Source organism: Tamandua tetradactyla, chromosome 12 (assembly GCF_023851605.1).
Source record: "Tamandua tetradactyla isolate mTamTet1 chromosome 12, mTamTet1.pri, whole genome shotgun sequence".
Lineage (NCBI taxonomy): Eukaryota > Metazoa > Chordata > Mammalia > Pilosa > Myrmecophagidae > Tamandua > Tamandua tetradactyla.
In genome coordinates, this window is record NC_135338.1 from 25,640,785 (window position 1) to 25,658,703 (window position 17,919).

General features: G+C 36.2%; 1 protein-coding gene and 1 long non-coding RNA gene across 9 annotated transcripts in view; both read left to right on the forward strand.

Moving 5' to 3' along the window:
* The window catches only part of RAD51B (RAD51 paralog B), an 889,743-nt gene that overhangs the window by 151,358 nt on the left and 720,466 nt on the right, over window positions 1–17,919 (forward strand). The gene's annotated exons all lie outside the window — the stretch shown is intronic.
* LOC143651909 (uncharacterized) overlaps window positions 14,601–17,919 on the forward strand; it is a 58,888-nt gene continuing 55,569 nt past the window's right edge. Inside the window, exon 1 of the long non-coding RNA XR_013160324.1 lies at window positions 14,601–16,388. This is a non-coding gene — a long non-coding RNA (uncharacterized LOC143651909). The remainder of the gene's footprint in view (window positions 16,389–17,919) is intronic.

Consider the following 17,919-nt stretch of genomic DNA (forward strand, 5'->3'; position numbering starts at 1 on the left):
AAATCAGGTATGTTTTGTTGTCCTTTAGGTAAATACTTAGGAGTGAAATGGCTAGATCTTATGTTGGTAAATGTTCACTTTTTAAGAAACTACTAAATTGTTTTTTTTTTAAATGTTTTTATTGACAAATCTTCTTATACATACAGTCCATACATGGTGCACAATTAGTGGCTCACAATATCATCACATAGTTCTGTGTTCATCACCATCATTTTTAGAACATTTGCATCATTCCAGTAACAGAAATAAAAAGAAAAAAGAAAAAAAAAACCTCATACATTCTATACCCCTTATTCCTCCCTCTCATTGACCACTAGTATTTCTATTTACCCTGTTTATTCTACCCTTTATCCCCCCAGTATTTATTTATTTTTTACCCATATTTTTTTACTCATCTGTTCATACCCTAATTAAAAGGAGCATCAGACACAAGATTTTCACAATCACACAGTCACATTTTGAAAGTTTTATCTTTATACAATCATCTTCAAGAATCAAGGCTACTAGAACACAGCTTAACAGTTTTAGGTACTTCTCTCCAGCCACTCCAATGGTGTACAATTTTTTTAATATGTTATTGGATTCCATTTGCTAGTATTTTGTTGAGGATTTTCCCATCTATTTTCATAAGAGGTATTGGTCTGTAGTTTTCTTTTCTCATGGTATCTTTATCTGATTTTGTATTATTGACCTCATAGAATCAGTTAGTTAGTGTTTCCACTTCTTCAATTTTTTTGGAAGAGCTTGACCAGATTTGGAATTTTGTCTTCTTGGAATATTTGCTAGAATTCACTTGTGAAACCATCTGTTCATGGGCCTTTCTTTGTTGGGAGGTTTTTGATGACTGATTAAATCCCTTAGCTAGTAATAGGTTTGTTGAAATCTATTCTTCTTGAGTCAATGTAGGTAGTGTGTGTGCTTCTAGAAATTTTCCATTTCATTTTGATTATCTGTTTTATTGTCACACAGTTGTTCATAGTATCCATATAGTCCTTTTTATTTAAGTAGGTTCGGTACTAGTGTCCTAAGATTTTTGTCCCATGTTACCAGGAAGGTTTACACCCCTGGGACTCATGTCCCAGGTAGAGAGGGGGAGGGCAGTGAGTTTGCTTCCTGTGTCAGCCAAGAGAGAGAGGCCACATCTGAGCAACAGAAGAGGTTCTTTTGGGGGTGACTCCTAGGCCTAATTTTAAGTAGGCTTAGCCTATCCTTTGTGGGGATTGCTTTGATTGTTTCCACTGCTTTTGAGAATATCAGGAATTCTCCACCTGGGGAAGTTGAATTTTCCCCCTTTCACGCCGTTCCCCCAAGGGGACTTTGCAATTACTTTTTTATTCACTGTTCAAATCACTCTGGGATTTATCAGGACATCACTCTGGACAAACCTACAAGATCTCATGCCCTACTCAAGGTTCCATGTACTTACGGTGTTCAATTAATTTGTCCACATAAGTTATATTAGGAAGTGCACCAGTAAAATATAAATTTTGTGCCAAATAAACATTTTTTGCTTTAGTCTCACACACCAAAGTTTTAAAATAAGAACTACCATATATTTTCAACATCCTGCAGAATTGACATTCCTTTGTTCTTCCTCATGCAAAAACATTTAAAAATTTGTACATTTACTATCATTATATACCCTAGGCATTCCTAGATTATACCATCTCAGTCTTTATTGCCTATCTTTACTTCTGATTTCATTTGTGCCCCCAGCCCTCCTCCCTCTATCATTCTCACATGCAGCTACATTCAGTGTACTAACATTATTGTATTACAGTTAGGTAGTATTTTGCTATCCATTTCAGAATTTTTACAATCAGTCCTGTTGTACAATTTGTATCCCTTCAGCTCCAATTACCCAATATTTCTATCTCCTGGTGGTCTCTGTTCCTAACTGAAATTCTCCAAGTTCATTCACTAATGTCAGTTCATATCAGTGAGACCATACAGTATTTGTCCTTTTGTTTCTAGCTAATCTCACTCAGCACAATATCCTTAAGGTCCATCCATGTTGTTGCATACTTCATAACCTTATTCTGTCTTACAGCTGCATAATATTCCATCGTATGTATATACCAAGTTTGTTTAGCCACTTGTCTGTTAATGGTCATTTGGACTGTTTCCATCTCTTGGCAATTGTAAATAATGCTGCTATGAACATTGGTGTGCAAATGTCCATTTGTATCCTTGCCCTCATGTCCTCTGAGTAGATACCTAGCAATGATATTGCCAGAATTGCCATATGGCAATTCTATAATAAGTTTCTGGGGAACTGCCAAACTGTTTTTCACAGTGGTTGTACTGTTTGACATTCTCACCAACGGTGGATAAGTGTGCCTCTTTCTTTGTATTCTCTCCAGCACTTGTCATTTTCTATTTTATTGATAATGGCCATTCTGGTGGATGTGAGGTAATATCTGATTGTGGTTTTGATTTACATTTCCCTAATAGCCAGGGAAATTGAGCATCTTTTCATCTTTTGGCCATTGGTGTTTCCTCTTCTGAGAAGTGTCTGTTCATGTCTTTTGCCCATTTTGTAATTGGGTTGTTTGTCTTATTGTTGCTGAGTTGAACAATCTCTTAATATATTCTGGATACTCGACCTTTATCTGATGTATTGATTACAAATATTGTTTCACATTTTGTAGGCTGTCTTTTTACTTTCTTGATGAAGTTCTTTGATGCACAAAAGTGTTTAATTTTGAGGAGTTCCCATTTATTTATTTATTTATTTATTCAGTGCTCGTGCTTTGGGTTTAAGGTCTAGGAAACTGCCTCCTATTATAAGATTTATAAGTTATTTCCCTACTTAAGTTTTATGGTCTTAGATTTAATGTTCAGGTCTTTGATCCATTTTGAGTTAATTTTTGTGTAGGATGTGAGATATGGATCCTCTTTCATTCTTTTGCATGTGGATATCCAGTTCTCTAGGCACCATTTGCTGAAGAAACTGTTCTGTCCCAGGTGAGTTGGCTTGACTGCCTTATCAAGATCAATTGTCCATAGATGAAAGGGTCTATATCTGTACATCTATTTGATTCCATTGGTCATTATATCTATCTTTATGCCAATACCATGCTGTTTTGACCAGTGTAGCTTCATAATATACCTTAAAGTCAGATAGCGTGAGTCCTCCGACTTCATTTTTCTTTCTCAGGATATTTTTAGCTATTTGGGGCACCCTGCCCTTCCAGATAAATTTGGTTTTTGGTTTTTCTATTTCTGAAAAGCACGTTTTTGGGATTTTGATTGGTATTGCATTGAATCTATAAATCAGTTTAGGCAGAAGTAGCATCTTAACTATATTTAGTCTTCCAATCCATGAACAGAGTATGCCCTTCCATTTATTTAGGTCTTCTGTGATTTCTTTTAACAATTTTTTTTGTAGTTTTCTTCATATGGGTCTTTTTATCCTTAGTTAAGTATATTCCTAAATATTTTATTCTTTTGGTTTCAATTATACATGGAATTTTTTTCTTGATTTGCCCCCAAGATTGTTCATTTCTAGTGTATAGAAACACTACAGATTTTTGAGTGTTGGTCTTGTAATCTGCCACTTTGCTGTACTCATCTATTAGCTCTAATAGTTTTGCTGTGGATTTTTTCAGGGTCTTCGACATTATAGTGTCATATCACTGCAAAAAGTGAGAGTTTTACTTCTTCCTTTCCAATTTTGATGTCTTCTGTTTCTTTTTCTTGTCTAATTGCTCTGGCTAGAACTTCCAGCACAGTGTTGAATAATAGTGGTGAAGGGGACATCCTTGTGTTGTTCCTGATCTTAAGGGGAAAATTTTCAGTTTTTCCCCATTGAGGATGATGTTAGCTGTGGGTTTTTCGTATATTCCCTTTATCATTTTGAGGAAGTTCCCTTCTATTCCTATCCTTAAAGTGTTTTCAACAAGAAAGGATGTTGAATTTTTGTCAAATGCCTTTTCTGCATCAATCAAGATGATTGTGTGGTTTTTCTGCCTTGATTTGTTGATATGGTGTATTACATTAATTGATTTTCTTATGTCGATCTATCCTTGCACACCTGGGATGAATCCTACTTGGTCATGATGTATAATTCTTTTAATGTGCCACTGGATTCGATTTGCAAGAATTTTGTTGTGGATTTTTGCATCTATATTCATTAGAGATATTGGTCTGTAATTTTCTTTTCTTGTAGTATCTTCATCTGGCTTTGGTTTGAGGGTGATGCTGGCTTCACAGAATGAGTTAGGTAACCTTCTCTCCTCTTCAGTTTTTCTAAAGAGTTTGAGCAGAATTGGTACTAATTCTTTCTTGACTGTTTTGTAGAATTCACATGTGAAGCCCTCTAGTCCTGGACTTTTCTTTTTGGGGAGCTTCTTAATGACCGATTCAATTTCTTTACTTGTGATTGGTTTGTTGAAGTCATGTATTTCTCAGCCCCTGCTGCTAGTAAAGTCTCTTTCCTTTCCCTTCTGGGAAACAGCCTGTGGGGGAGGGGCAGTAGCCACATGTCTTAGGGGACTCACAGTTCTGGGTTTGCTCACAGCCAGTCCAGCTGGTCCAGACTGAGGTATGTTGTGTATATGGTCACTGATCTGGCCCCAGCAATTGTTTTGTACTGTTCCTGGCTATTTACTAACTGCTCTGGGGGACAAACTAAATCCCATTCCTCACAGCAGACTCCTTACTGCTTGCTTCCTTCCTTCCTTTGGCAATACTTCCTTTTTTTTTGCAATGAATTTCTCTAACTTTATTGGCTTGTATCATCCTTGCTGGGGGGAAATGACATCAGGTAAGTAGTGAATGTGAAAGAAAATAATCATAAGGGCGCTGTTTTCCTCATCCTTTAGTCCTACTACCAGACCTACTACCAAAGACGCAAAAAAGAACTTGCCCTAGTTTTACTCTTGACTTTAGGAAGTGTCATTCTTATATAATACAATACATACAGCACTATGTTTGCTGTATTCCATAAATTTTGGTATTTTGTGTTTTCATTTGCATTGATATTTCCTAATTTCACTTTTGTTTTCCTCTTTAACCTATTGGTTGTTTAAGAGTATGTTGTTTAATTTCTACATATTTGTGAATTTTCGTTTCTCACTCTGTTATTGATTTCTGGCTTCATTCTCTGTGGTCAGAGAATATGCATGATGTGATTTGAATATTTTTGAATTTATTGAGATGTGTTTTGTGACCCAGTAAATGGTCTATCCTGGAATATGATCCATGTCCACTTGAGTGAATGTGTACTCTGTTTTCTTTGAGTTCAGTGTTCTGTATATGTCTGTTAGGTGTACTTCCTTATTGATCTTCTGATTAGATGTCTTATCCATTATTGAGAGTACTGTGTTAAGTCTCCTACTATTAATGTAAATCCAACATTTGCTTCCTTCAAGTCTGTGAATATTTGCTTCATATATTTTGGGACCTTGCTGGTAGGTGCATATATATTGATAATTGTTACATCTTCTTGTTGAAATATCCCCCTTATCAGTATATGATGACCATCTTTTTCCCTTGTGATTATTTTTAAGTTAAAATCTCTTTTATTCAAGGTACTTTAAGTATTTCAACCCACTGCCTTCTTGCTTCTATGGTTTCTCATGAGAAACTGGCAGTCAATCTAATTGGGATTCCCCTTGTATGTAACATGTTGTTATTCTCTTGCAACTTTCAGAGCTCTCTCTTCATCTTTTCTATTTGATGATGTGATAGCACATGACAGGGTCTATTTTTCTTCATGTTTATCCTGTTTGTTTTTCTGTGAGTTTCTTGGATATGCATATTCATATCTTTTGCTAAGTTTCAGGAGTTCTCTGTTTTTATTTGTTTGAATATTCCTTCTTTCCCCTTCTCCCTTTCTTCTTCTTAGACTCCCCATAATGTAAATATTTATAATGTATGTTATTGTGTCCCATAGTGTCTTAAGGTATTAATTGTTTTTAATAATTGTTTTTGTTTCTGCTCCTCCACCTGACTCATATCATGGGGTCCTGTCTTGAAGTTCACCGATTCTTTCTTCTGCCAGCTCTATTCTGCTCTTGAAATGCTCCTGGACTTTTTTCACTTCAGATATTATGGTCTTAATTTCCAGTAGTTCTGTTTGGTTCCTTTTAAAAATCTCTGTGTTTACTGAGGCTCTCATATTGCTTATTCACTGTTTTTCTGATATGTTAGTTCTTTCTCAGTATTTCCCTTCATCTTTGTATACATTTTTATGATTTTTTTTAAAGGTTTTGTTTGGTATTTTCATATTCTCACCTTCTTTATTGGCATTTTCTGGATTTTCATCCTCTTATTTTGAATAGGCTATCATTTCCTCTTTGTAGCAAATTGTATGTTTTAGTATTTAAAAATGTTGACTTGGGGTTTATTTCCTGAGATGTCTGTTTCTTGTTTTAATTACCAGATGTTGATAAGACAGAGATTTTCTTCTGCTTCACCCCTCTTATCAGGAAGGTCTTCCCAAAGTGAATTCAGTGTCCTGGGTTTTCACTGTCTTTATGGGCCTTTGTGTTGTCCTGGGCTTCTGCTTGTTGTTTTGGAGTTTCCCTGTTTATAGGATTTTAGTTGTCTCTGAGTAGACAGACCTCCCTCTCCCTGCGTTTGAAGCTGTTAGGCCTTTGCCCCAGACTGTCCACCTCTATATTTTATTCACTCTTTTTTTTTGTCATGACCTGCATTTACCTGGAGGGTAAATTCTGGGAGGAGAGTCACCCCAGAGAGAACTTTCTTATAATATTCTTTCCCAGCTGAAACCCACGAATGATGCTCAGACTTGTTCCAATGTGCTTTGGAAAGAGGATCAGGACAGGTGCCAAGATCTTCCTTAATGGCTCCCCAAAGCTGAGGTTTCCTGGCCTGCTCAGCAAATACAGCCCTTCATCTGCCTGTTTCCCATAACCCTGAGGAAGCACATTGTCTTTAAATCTCCACAGACACTGCCCCTGTTGGGGGCGGTTTGAAACAATGGCTCTATACCTTTGTCTTGGCAGGTTGAAACAATGCCTGCCCTCAGAACCTCAGTCAAATACAGAAATTACTGTCTTTTGTCATTCTTGAATGTGTCCATTCAGTTTATTCAGTTGCCTTCAGCTATATGTTTTTGATATTTTAATTTTGCATTTCTAAGATCTTTGTCTTTTTTTCATATTGTGTTTTTTTCCCTGAAAAAGAGCTGAATTAATTTTCTAGTATCCTATCTTTACTTTTTTGAAGATTCCTGTCTCATTTCTATTTTTCATAAGTTAACTAAATTTGTTTCTCTCATAGTTTATTTTAATAGAGTTTGAAGTCAAAATTTTACTCTACAAACAGAAAACATTCCATTTAGAATGTTTTCCCTGTAAGGAGTGTAAGAATTGAAGAGGTATTTAATTAGTTTTTTGAGATTCTTGAAAATTTTCCAAACACTTGAGAGCCTATATAAACACATAACAGCTGTGGTTTAAAGGTTTTATCTGTTTTCCAGCACAACTAAGGTAATTTAAAATACACAATATCAAAAGTTATGTATTTCCTATTTGAACAGTTTGTCCCTCCTCTTCTTTTTCTCCTATTTATTCTTGATAATTACAGGGATATAAACTTATTAATTTCACATTTTCCTGTTTGTTTTATCTTAATGTTGATTCAGTTTCTGCTGAGAAATGTCTTATTAGAAGAACTATATTTAAGTCGCATGATAGCTCTTTAACACTAAGTCTATTGTGATGACTATGTGAGAGAACAATGTGCATGCTTAGAAAAAGAGCAAGAGTTTTGTTGTTCTTACCATTTAAAAACCTAAGCATTGTTTAAATTAAATTTTGTTCATAAATATTTGGGTTTTGAAATCCCTTTAAAGTCAGGGTCCTTATATGGTACCTCAGAGTTTGTGTTAATTGTTTACTGAAAAGTAAAGAAAAAATTTTGAAAATCTTTCTGTTTAAGTAAGCTATAGGTTTGAAATGCTGTTAATTATAAATAGCTGCTCCTTTTGAGTACTTTTCTCTCAGGTACTGTATGGAGTACTTTTCAGATATTTTTCATTTAATCCTTTAAATAGCATTGTGAAGTAGGTTATATTATTCCCATTTTATAATTGAAGAAATTGAGGCACATAAGGCTTATGTAGCAGTGGTAAACTCCGAACTACACCCAAGAAAGCACCAGAATCTCTGAGAAACAGACAAAACTTTTATTGCCGGCAGTCTCAGAGGAATCCCATCCAAAGTCTGAGCCCTGAATATTCTTTGTTTCCAGATTATATAGACTAGTAAGCAAGGTAGGAGTTACTATGGGAATGGGCGTTAAACATTGGAAAGGTACAGAGTTTCTTTTGTCTGAGGTAGGACATGGGCAGAATAATTGACTGTTATTCCATGGATGTGACCAGAAGCAGGTCGTGACCAGGGGCAGGGTCTGCGGACAGGAAGCCGCAGACATTTTGTTTTACTTCCTACTTTCTACATACTTTAGGAGCACATAATTTCATAAATTCATTAGGTGATACGTACAAATGCACAAGGTAATACATAAAAATTCATAGAGTTAAGCAGTAATAATACTAAGGTCAAACTCATGAATTACCTCAGTTAAATAACTTTCCCAGAATCACAAGGCTATTAAATAGAAGGACTAGGGTTTGAACCCATATCCACATTGTAGAAAGTTCTTTTAGATGGTGCTATTCTAACAAGTGGTCTATTCCACCTTTCCCCTAAATTACCTTGCATATTCCTTTCAAGAAATTGAAAATTACCCTTCTCTAATTACTCTTCTCTGCACTGTCTCCCCCCACCTCCCATCCATCTTCCTCCAGTTCCGTAGCATGTTTTCCTTCCTGATATTTATCAAAATCAATATTGTGTCTGACTCAAATATTACTTCTCTTAAGACAACTCCAGCTTCATATAGTCAATTATTCTATTTTTATGGCAGTGACTTTGTTCTGGGATATGTTTATCCTGACCTGTATTTGTGGCCTACTAGTTGGATGGACAGTTATGGTTAATGTTATGGTGTCTTCCCTATTGAGCTCACTGAGGGTAGGAGCCTTATCTACTAGATTGTGCATCCTAACTATCAAACTGTAAACAGAAGAAAAGAAAGAAATAAAAGATACCAACGAGGGATAGATGAAGTAAATTCTTGGTGAATATATTAATTTTAAAATCTTAATTTATATTAAAAAATCTTCCAAGGCACTTCTATAAGGTAGTTAGAATGCCTTAGTAATAAAAATTATATTTCTACAGGTTCCTTGTTTCTATACAGTTTTAGAATTCATCTATTTGTTTGCTAGGTATGTCTTCCTGCATGTCCCTTAGGTGTTTCAAATTCATTATGTCTAAAACTCAACTTTGAAGAGCATGAGTGGTTTTCATTGGCCAAAGATGAGAATATTTGAGTCTCAAAAAACAATAAATGAATGCTTGAGTGAAATATATCATGATGATAAAAGAAAAAGAAAAAATACTCAACATCTCACTGGAAACCATTAAAGAAACTAGGGTACCAGTACCTTAGTCTGAAAATCAGCAATTTAAAGGAAACAGATTAAGCATTTATCCTGTCTTCTGTGTCAAATATATTTCAGGGAAATCAAGTCACCCTTTATGGAAGAATTTGGCTAATAAATGTGGAAGGAAAGCTAAAAATAGATCATCATTTTGCAACCTCTAAAAACATTACTGATTTGGCAGTATTCATCAATGGTTGAGTGTTGAATGAAAGGTTAAAGAATTATGTACTCCATTCTGCAATGGAGAGGGTGTCCTGTCTCCCCAGAACCCACTTGTTCTAGTTTCTTTATTATCTGTCTATACCTTGGATAAAAGTGGTATCAGACACAAGGTTTTCACAATTATACAGTCACAGTGTAAATGTCATGTATTTATAGAGTAGTCTTCAAGAATCAAGGTTATGGAACACAGCTCAACAGTTTCAGGTACTTCTATAATGCATAAGAATAACCTCCAGGATAACCTCTTCACTCTGAAGTTTCTCAGCCACTGAAACTTTGTTTTATCTCATTTCGCTCTTCCCCCTTTTCAAGAAGCCTTTCTCAGTCCCTTGATGCCAGGTCCTGGCTCATCCTGGAATTTCTGTTCCATGTTGCCAGGGAGATTTGTCCCACATAGGGGGAAGGGCAGTGAGTTCACCTGCCGTGTTGACTTAGAGAGGCCACATCTGTGTAACAAAGAGGTTCTCTGAGGGAGACTCTTAGACATAATTATCAGTAGGCTTATCCTATCCTTTGCAAAATAAGTTTCATAGGGGTTCTATCCTTTGCAAAATAAGTTTCATAGGAGTGAACCCCAAGATCGAGGGCTTGGCCCATTGATTTGGTTATCCCCATTGCTTGTGAGAATATCAGAAATTCTCCAAATGGGAAAGTTGAACATATTCTCCTTTCTCCCCAGTCCTCCAGGCGGACTTTGCAAATACTTCTCTATTCACTGCCCAAATTACTGTGAGATGTATCAGAGCATCATGACCTGGGCAAACCAACAAAATCTCACACCCTTTTCAAGATTCCATGTACTTATGGTCTTCAACTAAACTGACCATACAAGTTAAATCAGGTAATGCACTACCCAAAATGTAAATTTTGCTCCAAATAAGCATCTCTTTGGTCTCACACAGAAGTTAAAGATTTAAAATATGGATGATATCATCCTTTACCCTGTATTCTGCTCAACCTTAGTTCTGTCCAGGTCAGGTTCACTCATACTTCTATTCGAAATATGACTACTTTTTCATCTTTTCAAACAGTTTCTGTATGGGGTTCTTCTGACTTTCATAGCTTCAGAGCTCAAGAGTCAGATAAATATGTAACGTTTCTGGAAATGACTAGGTTATATACAAACAGTTTAGCATCTCAGAATTTAGGAATAATGATTACAAGTCCAAAATAGATGTGACTGCTATAAGAGCTTACAATCTAGGATCCTTTATAATAGGCCTCAACCTGATAACCCATGTTCTTGCCTTCAGTTCACCAAGTTTTTATATTACAGTTAGTTCATGAGACTGCTATAAGAGCTTACAATCTAGGATCCTTTATAATAGGCCTCAACCTGATAACCCATGTTCTTGACTTCAGTTCACCAAGTTTTTATATTACAGTTAGTTCATGATTGAGGCATGACAATATTTGTCTTTTTGTTTCTGACGTTTTATTCAACATACAGTCCTTAAGGTTTATATATCTAGTTGCATGACTTAAAACTTCATTCCTTCTTGCAGCCGCTCAATAGTCCATTATATGAACATACCACAGTTCCCCCTTCTGTTGCTCAGTTGTTGTGCCCTTAAGCCACAGCTACAAATATCTTGAGAAAGAGAAATGAAGTGGGAGATCTCATACTACCTGACTTTAAAGCATATTACAACACTACAGTGGTCAAATGGCATGGTACTGGCATAAAGAGAGATATACTGACCAATGGAATTAATAGGGTATCAGATATAGATCCTCTCAACTATGAACAATTGAACTTTGATAAGGTGGTCAAGCCAACCCAGCTGGGACAGAGCAGCCTCTTCAATAAATGGTGCTTTGAGAACTGGATATCCGCATGCAAAAGAATAAAAGAGGATCCATATCTCACACCCTATACAAAAATTAACTCAAAATGGATCGAAGACCTAAACTTTTAGAAGAAAATGTAGAGAAATATCTTATACATCTTGTAATAAAGAGGCAGTTTCTTAGATCTTACACATAAAGCACAAGTACTCCAAAAAAGAAATAGACAAATGGAAACTCCTCAAAATTAAACATTTCATGCATCAAAGAACTTTGTCAAGAAAGTAAAAAGGCGGTCTACAGAATGGGAGACGATATATGGAAACCACATGTCAGATAAGGGTTTGGTATTACAAATATATAAAGAGATTCTTCTACTCAACCTCAAAAAAACTCCAATTTAAAAAATACGCAAGTTTCCAAGTACTATGGTGTTCGATTAAGCTGTCCACATAACTTATATTAGGAAATGCACTAGTCAAAATATAAATTTTGTACCAAATAAACATTTTTTACTTGTCTCACACATACGTTAAAGTTTTAAAATATTAATTACCATCTATTTCCAACATCCTGCATTATTGACATTCCTTTGTTCTTTCTCATGCAGAAACATTTTTAAATTTGCACATTTAGTCACTATTATTATACACTCTAGGCATTCCTAGGTTATACTATCACAGTCTTTATTGTCTGTCTTTCCTTCTGATTTCATTTGTGCCCCCAGGCCTCTTCCCACTATCACATTGTGAAGCCGGATGTGAAACTTCTCACATTCAGCTTCATTCAGTGTTCTAACATTATTGTATTACAGTTAGGTAGTATTGTGCTATCTAGTTCTGAATTTTTTAAATCAGTCCTGTTGCACAATCTGTATCCCTTCAGGTCCAATTACCCAATATCTACCTTATTTCTATCTCCTGGTTATCAGACTTTTTAAATGTAATACTAGAAGCTAGTAGACAATGGAACAACACCTTCAAAGTTCTGAGAGAAAATTACAAACATAGGCTTCTGTAATCAGCCAAACATCAATTGTGAGGATAGAATAAAAATATTTTCCCACATGTAAGGTTTCAATGTTTTTCTCTCCTGTATATCCTTTCTCAGGAAGGTATAGGGTGATGTGCTCCATCAAAAGAGAGATAGGACATGAAAGAGACATGAAAGGAAGAATATGCAAAATTCAGGAAGACGGGATATAACACTTGAGAGTGTTAAAGGAAATTCTCAGGATGTTGATGAAAGAAAGTCTGGGATGACAGTTGAGTAGCAGACCTAGAGATGACCAGTGCAAATTGGTTCAGGATGACGTAAAATCCAGAGATGATGTCTGTAAGAAGCACATTGTACTGACACTTGGTGTGTTTGACCATCCTGAAAGAGTTTCAGAGGACTAGGAATACACCTAAATGAGCTTACATGGTAGTAGGGTATACATACAAGTGAATGGGCAGTTACATATTCTGAGAGGGTTCATAAAGTTTAATATTGTGTGGCTTAAGCACCCATAGCTGGAAGGGAGGCCCAGAAATCTAGTATTTAGCTTCTTGAACAACCATAATTGAACTGTCATGCCAAGAGCTTAGGACTGATTCTTGGGTTAGCCGAAGAATAATCCCTGCCATGCTCTAGAAAACTTTTCTTTTTTCTTTTTTTGGGGGGGTGAGGGGTGGGGAGGGAGATGGGAAGATGTGGGTGAGGGGAACCATTGTTTATTAATAGTTGAAAGAATTTAGATCTTATATACCGTTACATATTTGTAGGAATTTATCTGTTTTGTTTTTTTTTTGTATGTATGGTTTTATGTCATTAAGAACATCCTTTTGTTTTAAAATGATTATGGACTAGTGCAAGGGAAAAACTTCCAGTTGTTAATTTTAGCTACAGAAAGCAACCGAATTTCCCATTTAGTAATTTATTTTTCCCTCCCAAGATATTTTTTGTATACCCATCGACTTATTCCAATCATAAAATTCTTCCAAAATAATAATGGATTTTTATGCATGATTCTTTACTATAAAGTTATTTTATTGTTGGTGATTGATTAAAAGCAAATAGAAATTTTTCTGTGTAAAGAATGTTGCCTAATGAATTATAAATCTCTTTGTTATAAGCTTAGTATTTTTTTCTTTTGTATATTTTGGCTATAATATAAAACATGGTGTTTTGTTTTATCAGTATTTCTCTCATAAACATACAACTATATTTTTATCTAATATTTCTATTTGGGAAGTTTATATATATATATACACATAATGAGATCTCTACATGTATGAGAGAGATACATATATCTCTCTCTACATATATATATATATATATAGAGAGAGAGAGAGAGAGAGAGAGAGAGAATCTATATGTGCAAATAAATAGAGCAAGACCATAAAGAAAAACTGCAAAAGAAGAAAAAGATAATCTAAATGGAGATGACTATTTTAAAGTTTTAATGTTGTATGAGATTTTATGAAAATTAAATTTCTATAATATATCATCATCCTGGGCTCTGGGAGCATTAGTTAATCCATTCAACAAACATTGATAATGCATCTGCTAGGACTCAGGCTTAGTGCTAAGTCCTGGGAATACAAGGGTAATTTAGGGCAACATTCCTGTTCTCTACTAATTCTTAGTTCCAAAGAAAGAGATTTGACATATAAGCAAGTAAAGGTGATCAGATAGAGGGTTAAAGATGTTTTAGATGATAATTTTCAAATGAAAAGAGAGGTAAGGGCATCCCTAGAAAAGTATATAGCAAGAAGAAAAGCATGAAGAATGCGACAGTATTTGGGAAGTCACAGATATTTCTATCTGGTTGTGTAGCACAGAGTAAGAGGGAGGGCTAGGGAAACACAGAAGAGCCATTTTTTTTTTTTTTTTTTTTAAAGAAAGAGGGAGGAAGGGAAGGAAAGACAGAGAAGGAAGGAAGGATGGAAGGAAGGAAGGGAGGAAGAAAGGGAAACATTTTTAAACATTTTCTTGTTTTATTATATTTTGTTTGTTTGTTTGTTTTTTTTTACATGGGCTGGGGCCGGGAATCGAACCGAGGTCCTCCGGCACGGCAGGCAAGCACTCTTGCCCGCTGAGCCACCGCGGCCCGCCCCAGAAGAGCCATTTTATGGGGTAGACATGTTACACTCAGGGGTTTTATTAGTTCCTCCTAGAAAAATGTTTCCCAAATTTATGTTATAAGAAAGTTTATAAAACAACAACAACAAAAATCAGGACCACCAACAAAAAAAACCAGCAGATTCCTAAACTTTACCTAGATCTGAAAAATCTGAATCTTCAGAGAAAGTCTAGGAAGCTGTGTTTCTAACAAGTGCCCTGGTAATTCTTATTGTTACCAATTTATTAAGCCACTTCAACTTATGAGGGTAAACATGATTTTTTCCCCCCGAATTTTCTAAGCTGAGACTTCTTTTGGCCGCTTTTAATGAAAACAAGTGTGTATATTCCATAGCTTTCATGTATGTGTGTTTACATACGTGTATATAGTATACACACATACATATAAGTGTATGTAAAATATGTGCATGTATATTTTATAGTTATTAAAACTCATCTTAGTTCCTGGCCCATACACTCCGCCCCTCCCCGCCCCCCAAAAGAAACTTTGGAAATCATATCCTCTCAGTGCAGGCTAGAGCTGTGACTTAGGCCACTTTGTGGTCTAGCTCAGAGATTCTGTGTTCTTTCACCCTTTCAAAGATTCAGGTCCTTTATGTTGGCAACAGAGAGGGGAAATAGGAGAATTAGAGTTCCCTTATTTGGTTGGTGGAGGGGGTTTCCAAATCTTTCTCTGGTTCTGCTAGATGCTGGTGGCCTCCACCAGTGCAGCGGTAATTATTTCCTTAAGGTAGTGTCTGTCCACCTTCATCCTGATCCTGCCACTAGTGACCCCAATAGAGAAGGGTAACCATGGCTCCTCCCACGGATCCCTGTTAGTGGTCCATTCCTCTGAGAGTGGGGTTTGCCCTGGAAGGCATGGACATTCTGGGACTACCCCTTCTCATCCTTTTTTAACCTTGTATTTCTTCACTTGGAGACATTAGAACTGCTATGGCTTTCTTATGTGTCCTTCAGGGGCCCCAGTCCTTTCCTTCCCAGGCCAGCTAAATAATCTATGGTCTTTTCTTGTGCTTTGGGCTTGGGTTGTTCTCCAGCAAGTCACCTGCTTTTAGAAATATCCAGAGACTTAGCTGCATTTATCTTTATGTTCAGGTGCTTGTAGGTTCTGCAGTACAACAAGCAGCCAACTCAGGACCAAGCTGCAAATCTCTCCTTCTTGCAGGCATCTCCACCTCCCAATCTGGATAACCAATTCTCTTGAAGTGCCCACATCTTTAATGAACCAGACTCCTAGGGTTTCCTTACTTCTTAATTTTCTCCTTGGGAGGGTTGGTTGATGGCACCCGCTAGCTCGGTTGCTTCTTAGGAAAACTTGAGGAAGGTATCTGGACCTAACTGCTGATCCCCCGTGATTGGGGCATGTGATGATATGAAGCTTTATGTACTCCAGAAAAACGTGTTCTTAAAATTAATTCATTCCTGTGGGTGTGAAACTGTTTTAAGCAGAACTTTTTGATGAAGTTTCTTCAGTTAAAAAAGTGTAGCTCACCTTACTAAAGATGGGTATTAATTCTGTTACTAGAGTCCTTTATAAGCAGAGTGAAATTCAGACAGAAGGAGAAAAAGCCACAGGAAACAAGAGGCTGGGCATTGATGGAACCTGGAAAAAAAGGGAGAGACCAGGAGATGCTACCATGTGCCTTTCCATGTGGTAGAGGAGACAAGGATTGTGACAGCCAGTTCTAGAATGTCACAGTCTTCAGGGAAAAAGCATCACTTTGATGATGCCTTGATTTAGACTTTCTTAAAGCTTCAAAAGCATAAGGTAATACATTCCCATTGCTTAAGCCAACCCTTTTCATAATATTTGCTTGAGCAGTCTAGGAAACTAAAATAGGATATTTATAACCTCTTGCACTGAGCCATGGGCCCTAGTCTATAATGCTGGGATAATCAGACAAATGCCACTTGAGATCCTGTTAGGTGATGATTAAAAAAGTTTAGGAAACATTATTACAGGCAGAGGAAAACGTGATCAGATTTGTGTTTTATATTGTTTAAAGTCTCATTTGAATAATAAAAAGATCTTAATGGAATTGTGTCTTTGTTAATCCTACCAGAATCTAAATATTCCAAACTGTCTGTTTAGGGTAAGAAACAAAGTAAATATACATATGACTATCAATCTTTGTAGACTATCAACAATAGTAATATCTGATAACTTGATTTTAGATGTGAAAAGTTCAGTGTATCTGGTTCTACGAGAAGACCAGTCTGGCACAAAAGAACTGGAATTTGTTAATGTTTCTTGAAAGGTTAACTTTTGGGTTTTCCAGTTTGTCTATCTTCTGAATAAAGGGAATGCTAACCACTAGGCGGCACTCTATAATTAGAAAAAAAGTGCTCCATTACTACTAGGAGTATCAGTTGCTAGCGTATCTTAGCAAAGCAATGGCAATGAGAGGAGCTGGTGGCAGTCCTCAGACATACATTTAAAATAAGAAAGTAAGGAAAAGATAAAGACAAGAAGAGAGAAAAGAAGTAAAAAGACGAGAAGTGAAAAGGAGAAAGTTGACAGGCGTATTGTGAAGGAAGTAAATAAAATGTTAACAACAATTATCTCAGGAAAGTAGTACCTATGGAATTGGTTTGTATATTTATTTGACACATGTTTAGTGAGAGTCAGAAATTCTGGCTGAGGATACTGTGGTTAACAAGTTGCTGTCCCTGTCCTCAGAGAGTTTACAGGTAAAGGGAGTTAAAATATCTGAACTTAAAATCTTGACCCCTTCTTTGGTAGGGTATGCTAAATAACGTGAAATAAAATTTCGTTAGTTTTAGTTTGGTCCTTTCATATCCTCTGTTTCATTCACCTTTCAGGGAAAACATTTTCTGAAATTGAATAAGTGTTCTTTTTGACATACTTTGAAAATTAGCTCAAGGGCAAGGATTATATCTTCTTCAGGAATCCGGAGCATGTGGTTCAATACCTGGCTCTCATTAATGTAGGGTCCATAAATGTGCCAAATGAATGATAAGTTCAGATGAGGAACCTCAGAAGGGCATCTCTTGATTATAGCCTACGGCCTTCCAGGTACTTTATAGAATTTAAGCTTCCGATTCTGAAGACTTTCCTGACTAACTGCACCCATAAATTCTTTTAGAGTAAAGTCTGTGTAATTTAGTTCACTGATGTAGCCAGAGTGTTTGGCAAGTGGTATTTGCTCAATAAATTTGGGTTGAATGAATGGATAAATTTTATTAGCTATATTACACTTGATATAAAGATAGATTCGTATAAGAATCCTTTCTGAGAGGTTACTTTTTGAATATATTAGAGAGATCCTTTAACCCTT